At 29.7% G+C, this 7,701-nt stretch overlaps 1 long non-coding RNA gene across 1 annotated transcript; it reads right to left on the bottom strand.

Moving 5' to 3' along the window:
- Positions 1–1,709: 1,709 nt before the first annotated feature.
- LOC124423109 lies at positions 1,710–6,632 on the bottom strand. The gene is made up of 3 exons (XR_006942011.1): positions 6,027–6,632; positions 2,511–2,771; positions 1,710–2,348 (listed from the first exon to the last, which is right to left on the bottom strand). It is a non-coding gene; the product is annotated as an uncharacterized LOC124423109 (long non-coding RNA).
- Between the last annotated feature and the right edge of the window lie 1,069 nt (positions 6,633–7,701).

Genomic DNA, 7,701 nt, shown 5'->3' with positions numbered 1-7,701 from the left:
AACTTACCCCAGGGAACTCGCGGAAAGACACAATAGTTTTAGCTTCGACAATCGTTTGATTGGGAAGAATTACGAGATGATTGTCCTGAGCGGTACCTTTGTCAAGTGAAGTGGATGTGCTGAAGATAGAGGAAACGCAGGAAGTGATGGAGGAAAACCTAATCGTGACTTGGCGAAGGATGTTAACGACGACTACTGAGGAAACAGACTTTTCTCATTCGATCTACACACTCGTTTATTCATCGTCAGCATCATTCAACGTTATTCAATCTAATTTTGATTTCATACTATTAAATATTCTTTAAATCCTATTCTATTTTCTTTTTCGTTTATTTTATGGTTATTATATTTTTTATTTCGAAAGTCTCGATAATAAGAAAAATAAATTGTTTGCAATGATATATATGTACTTTATATATCGATTACGATATTACAATGTTTGATAAGAATTTCATTAGAAATAATCGATGTTTAATTTTTATGTAAAAATAATAATAAAACGTAAAATCTCTCAACGGTCCTTCAAAAATAATAATAGTAATAAATTATCTCAAGATAAGGAGATCATTGAAAATTTTTATCCGTTTTAAAAGATAATTTGAAGAACAACGTTTGTTGATTTATTTTTAGGCTAATTATATTCAAATGTGAAGAAATGATCGCACAAATGATGATTGTAAAAATAAATCGATCACAATGATAATAAATGAAAATGTAAATTCTAAAAATCATAATGGACAATAGTCTAATGAAATTAGCAGAAAAACAAAAATGAAACTAGAAATAATTTTCGATTTTATATCTCAAAATTGGCTACTTAAAAAAATATAATAAATAAATACATATGATACTAGTTATTTAAATAACAAAAGTAGTAAAAATTACTGTCATTTCATCCCTTAAAATCGGATTATAGTATCAAATAAAAATAAGATTGTATTATAGATGACATAAGTTTACTTTATCAAAACTTTCCAAATATTTTGAATTTTCAGATTATTATAGTTGCGATAGATGCAACATTGTCGGACAAATCATACATTAAGAAGTAATATTAAAATCTAATATTTATTAAAACGCACATATTAAAGAAACATATTACGAATATAAATCTAAAGATATACGTGAAAACGAAGAACATAAACTATACTAGGACAAGACGATTTATACAGACAAAATGTTAAGAGAATTGCATTTCTATCTGATCTATTCTACAACGTGCTCGTCTACGAGAGATTAATGTAGACGTTAGTAGACGAAGTGAATTTTATGGATTTCCTTAACTCGTACTATAGAACTTCCATGAATGAATACCTATACCATATTCAATGGTTGAACTCAGGAGAAGGATCGATTTTGTAGGCACTATATTTGAACGTTCGGTCTCCCAGACTGAATATTACCTCGTACCAGCTCACTGATAACAAGCTACACACAACCCTCATTAGGTATTATATAACTTCTATACTGATATAGAATAAGTTTCCGCCATTACATCAACGCAAAAACATGCGTTTTCAATTGCAGAAAGTTGTAGAAGATCGGACCAATAGAATTTAAAACTCATCTCCCTCTTTTTTTTTTCTCATTCATTCGAAATTATGCGTTCTTGATAAACTGAACCGTCTGAAAGTATTATAAAATTATGATGAATCTATATTTATGTAGATATGTAATGTAATCTTCAACTAGATGTATATATATATATATATATATATATATATATATATGTGTGTGTGTACATGTGTATATATATATATTCTATCTGTAACGAGATTAATCGATGAATCTATTCTAATTCTATTTCAATATGTTACTATTGTTCGTAACGGTGTCTATTATTCATTATATAATATTTAACAGAATACTAAAGTTTAAACTGATCTCATAGAAAAGTTTCTTATAGTAAAGTCGTAAATTCCAAAGCCAATAACAATAGGTGCAATCGTGGACGTGCAAGTCGGCAGACACGGGCGAGCTCTGCATTAGAATCTCTTCCTCGCCTTTACGTCCATCTAGGACAGCCGTAGCTTCCAATTATCTCGCGACACTACCCCTTTATTGCGTGCCCCTCTACCGTTCATCCGAGCCGCTCGTCCATTTAGCTTCTGCTGTACCTAAACGAGCCGTCGTACTTGATAAAGGGTTGTCAACCACGGTCGTCCATCCTCCCTCTTCCCTTCTCATCTCGATCGAAACCATTGTTCTTCGTAAGGTAAAGACGCGACTGCATCTTCATCTCCTGTCATCATCTTACACGATATCCTTTTTTATTCGTAAAAAAAAAAAAAAAAAAAAAAAAGAAATAATATCTCATACTTGTCAAAAAGTATCTGCTCCTTTGAATTCTAAAAAATTGAATATCAAACACGCGTGTTTGTCAGAAATTGATACAGTTAATATTCGAAAGTTAAAAAGACAAATGTTGATAAGTTCAAATTATTCTTTAAGAATATATATTTTTCTTATATGTTTCTTGAATTTTCTTATTTTATGGATAGCTAACTGACCGTGCTTCGACGTGGCCGATTCAGAACATTGGAAAATCTGGATCTTCCGGCTCACAGAGCTACGAGACGGATTAGGGTCGGCCGGGTTAGCATTAGGAATCTCCATAACTTAGCACGCTTGGACAATATGGACAATCAAGCTCCTTCACGGTAGGTTGGTCAGCGGGTCCGTCTGCTTCTCGAGTCGGATTCATCGGGACGAGGTGCGGTCAAGACGTGATCCGTAATCGAAAGAGGCTGCGACAGTTCCCAGCCGTCTTTCTACAAGCATTACCGAAACTCAGATTAGTCATAAGAGGGGGAGAAAGAGAAAGAGAGAGAGAGAGAGTAATAGGGTGTCTTAAATCAAACTGTTCCTTCGAATCGATCGAATTTGCTGTTCTTTTTTTTCGATGTTAACAATTTCGTGTCATATGAACCATTTTTTAAGATATCTATGATTAATAAAAAATTTTATTTAGTTCGCCGATTATCAATAAGCATATATCGTAAATTTTGCAAAATTATGTTGGAAAATTATTTTGGATAGAAAAGACAGAGAAATTTTTTCATTCAATTTCAATTTCACATTCTTATCGTTGTTTCTCGTTAGAGAGACCATAATTTTCGCAGACAAGAAAAAGGACTCTGTGAATTACAAAGTGTAAAAAATGAAATTAAATCGTGGTGTATAAATTAAAATGGGAAGTACACATCGTCCTGCTAGCGTAGGCAACGCGTGCCATCTTTATAATATAACGATAGATGGCCGCTACAAAAAGTCAAAAAATGCGGAATGATGAATAAACGTTAATTATCATTTACTGAATGCAAGGCAAGTGACAAAAATAATTATTTACATGAGACACGAAGTTACCACGTTATTTGCATAATAAGTAATAATATTATGACAAATAATAATGTACGTCGATATTTTAATATTAATGTAATAAACAAAAATATTTCTTGATTTTTTTTAATTACTTTACAATTTAAATTTTGTCCTTCATTATGCAATATCATCAGTTCGTTCATTAACACAAAAGACTATATAACATTTTTAATGTTAATTTTTTATTTCATTCTTATATGGTTGCGTATAGTTTTGAAGGATATCAAATTGACATCTGTTGGACGACAGAATCTTACTAAGTTGACCTTCTTTTCGTGATACGAACGCAAAAGAGCACTGTATCTTATCAGCTACATATTTCACAACTACATTCCCTTGTCGGATACAAGCGCAACACTGCAACACGAAGCCGTTGCATAATTTTATTTATCACGTCTCTGAATATTCATACAGTGAATGGGATTTTTTTTTACCATCTAAGCGATATAACAAGGACGAAAGAAGGTTTCTTAACATGCACTCGATTCTAAAGTTCTTTCGTGCACTTCTATAAAAGGTTATACTAAATTACGTATAGTTGGAATACTCCGTAGTGTGAAATATGAATCGGTAACTTACGATGTAATCGTAAATATCTACAGGTTAAATCAACCTTATTTTTTTTCTTTTTCTTTTTATTATACAAATGCCTGTATTATTTTTTATATTGTCGTTTGTCACAAAATTTATTTCATTTTATCTACGTATGTTCGTGTTGATTTATTCATAATAAATTTATATTAATTTATCTTTATATACGATAATTTTTAATAATGAATTATACCTATTTAGAGCTCGTATTTTATTAACAAATGCAAATATTCTTAAATAAAAACTGGAAGGAACGAATTTAATAGATATTATGAAATACAAGTTTTTAAAAAGTTTTATCCATTGAACTGTTCGTTTTAATATTACTTTTAATATTCTATATTATATATTTAGTATAAAATTGTATATTCTAGTATTTAGTAAAAAGTATTGTTAAGAATTAAAGATACTACTCAACTATTATTTATTATCTTTTCATACATATCGTGCGTATAAGTGATCATTTTTAAAAATTGAAATAGTAAAACATTGTGATACCTAGTGACCAAGATTATTTTAATACGAATGATTGTAAAAGTAAACAAAAACAGAATCATTTCAGCTCGTTCTAAAGCGAGAGGAATACTTTCCTTGAAACACGATACATCGCATAATTTTTTTTTAAATATTTCACATTTTTTGCAATACGTATATTTTAGAATAATATTTATCAATTTTGTAATGTGCCGTGTACATATGAAACGTCTTGTATGTTGTAACAATTTTATATTTTGTGTTACGTTATATTTTTTCCCTCATACTTTATGATTATATAAAAAGAAGTACTTGTAAAAGATAATAGAACTTTTCAAGATAATGAAAAATTGATTATCATTCGTTATCAATCCCACCTGCGTTCTTGTATATTTTTCATTTCTTTCTAAGAATATTCCGAGTAAAACGTGTTATCAATTTAAACGTAATATGAATTATTTATCTATAGTAATATAATTCTTTATATCAAATGTTGATTAATTTTATCGCTTCTAGGATGATCAATCAAATAAATCAATATGCTTTCCTAAACTCTAAATAAATGATTACTATTAACCATAATTATCCTAAGCAAAATGCAGAGTGCTGATAAATGCTCTTTAACGTTTACTATTAAGCATTAATTAATGTAATCGCTTCTAAAGTAAAAGTTAATATCATGAAAAAAAAAAAGTCCTGTTTCCAATAAAACTCCGTCCTCAAACTAAATCAAGTTTTAATCAATTATAGATCTAACTCTTGATTAATTCAATCCATCATCACAGTATCAAGCGCCATAAAACGCTGCTCTATCAACAGTAGCATATTATAGACCATTATACCGACTATCGAATAATATCCGCCATACGCAAAACATAATCTGGTATACCGACCGTTCTACCATATTTGATTTTCCATTCTGAATTTTGATCATTCAACCGAGCTATTATTAAATAAATTAATATCCGTATTTAATTTATATTTAATCTTATATTCCATTTGTATTCTTTTAGATTTTTTATTAATGAATATAATTTCGGCTTTAATTACTCATAATTAATTTAAATTAAAAACTGGACCTTCGAAAGTTAGATGGAACAACATAGAAAATATATTTTATTGTTCAATCCATCGAAGATCTTACAATTGATATTAATTTTTTAATTAATTAACTAAAAATTGAAAGATTTCATTTTATTTATTATTAAACAAAGATAAAGTTAAATAACTGTTTGTTTGATTTTTTTTCATCATTTATGTTGTAAAAACATAACAGTATTGTAGTGTCGTAAGAATCGATAATTTAGTATTTATTTAATTCCAATAAAATCATCGAGTTTCCAATTGAGAACAACAATCGAAACGTTATCTCGACAATGAGTTTTGAGAACATAAGAAGCAATAAGAAAACTCTTTCCCTCTCTCATTCTCTCTCTTTGATATAACACGATATTCGCGGAGTATAAAAATCTATTTGTCTTCTTCACAGGAGGAGTCACTGACACGTACGGAAATTTGTTCATGCACGCAACGCCATATACTCCCAACTCTTTTTTTTTTTCACACCCTCTATCTTTTACCTTTGTATAGATGTACGGTTGACAGTGACAATCAAAATTGATGCTGCATTCTCGTCTCTCCGTGCACCGATAAAGAACGTGTCTCCGTTTTTTTTTCCCCCGTTTTCCGTAGATACTTTAAACTTCCTCTCGTTCCAAATATTAGTTTTTATGAAAAATGGGACACGAGTTGTTCACGATTCTCTTAAATTCTCTTAAATTACACCACCTTTTGCATTTTAGCACTTTAATATCGTACGCCAATAATTAATAATCTTACAATTTTTTTTTTCTCACGATGTCTGAGATATAATTGATTCTACAAAATTTCCATATCTAATATCATAGTTTTTTGATCCATTTAATATCATAAAAATTAAATTAAATTAATGTAATAAATGACAATCGAACAATTGTACCATGATATTCTTTTATATGTTTACCGTTATATTATTATGTCGAATTTAAGTGTAAATTTCTCTCCTAAATATAATAAATAACTCAGAAATTTTTATCATGAAATATGTATTACAATGAATCAGTAAATGATACTTGGATAGGAGAATTTTTTATGAAGTGGTTAGGTCGAAAGTCGAAATTTATCTGTTACTTTGACCGGTAGTTCTAACTAAAGGCATTTTCTTGAACAGAGGTCATTCGTCCGCTTGCATTCTCTTATCTTGCATTCATTCGTACACACACATTCTTGCCACGCGCTCGTCTTTCGTTCTGCTTATCTGTATTCTCAAAATTTATTCTTTCTTCGTACCATACATAACGCTAACTGCTTATCAGTACCTTACATTCGTTGGCTTACTCAACTCTTTCACACACTTTACAATAATAATAATAATAATAATAATAATATATGGTGGAATGGAATGTAACATTACATTAGACAACATTAAAGCTAATCTTTAAATACATATTAGAGAATAATAAAATATTAATTTACTTTGTTTTAGATTTAACGATAAGACGAATTAAAGTTAGATACGAATATTTCCTTCAAATTATGTAAAACTAAATATCCGTTTATAGACCGATGGTTACTGCAATCATCACTCATATTTGCGAATTCCTTGGACACTCATGGACCAACAAATATCCTTGAAGATCCCTAAGGATTCGCGCAATCGTTGCAATACATTCGACTAAAGTAATCATTAACGAAGAGAGTAAACTCGTAAGCAACATAGATTTGTTAGAGAAGTTATTCATTACGTGAAAATGTAGATAGAATGAAATATTCTATATAAATAAACAATGTTTTCAATTTCTTATATTTTATTTCAAAAAAATTTATACCTATACGTTTTATCATATATTTAAAGATTCTGATAATATTATTTCATTGTCACATTATAACAATTTAAAAGACGTATTTTTAATTGGATAAATTTCAACTCGAGTTATAAACTTTTATTCACAATTGAGTCGATAAAGCATTAAAAATAAAAGGCACGCTTGCGAATGAATAACTGAAGTGATGTTACTGAAGATAAAGATGGAGGTGGACATAAATCTGTTTTAACAACGAGGTCAGGAAACTCGTGGCTAGAATAGGATCGGTATTTACGATAAATAATTTGTTAGATATCGTAACGACTATTGCATACCGTTTCCTTCAATTTCATTATCTACCAGTTAATTGACTGTACGATGTGTTTCAAAAGGGCAATGTTCGTGTGACACG

The sequence above is a fragment of the Vespa crabro genome, chromosome 3 (genome assembly GCF_910589235.1).
Source record: "Vespa crabro chromosome 3, iyVesCrab1.2, whole genome shotgun sequence".
NCBI lineage: Eukaryota > Metazoa > Arthropoda > Insecta > Hymenoptera > Vespidae > Vespa > Vespa crabro.
Note: the sequence above shows the minus strand (reverse complement) of the source record. Positions and strands in the feature narration are given on the sequence as shown.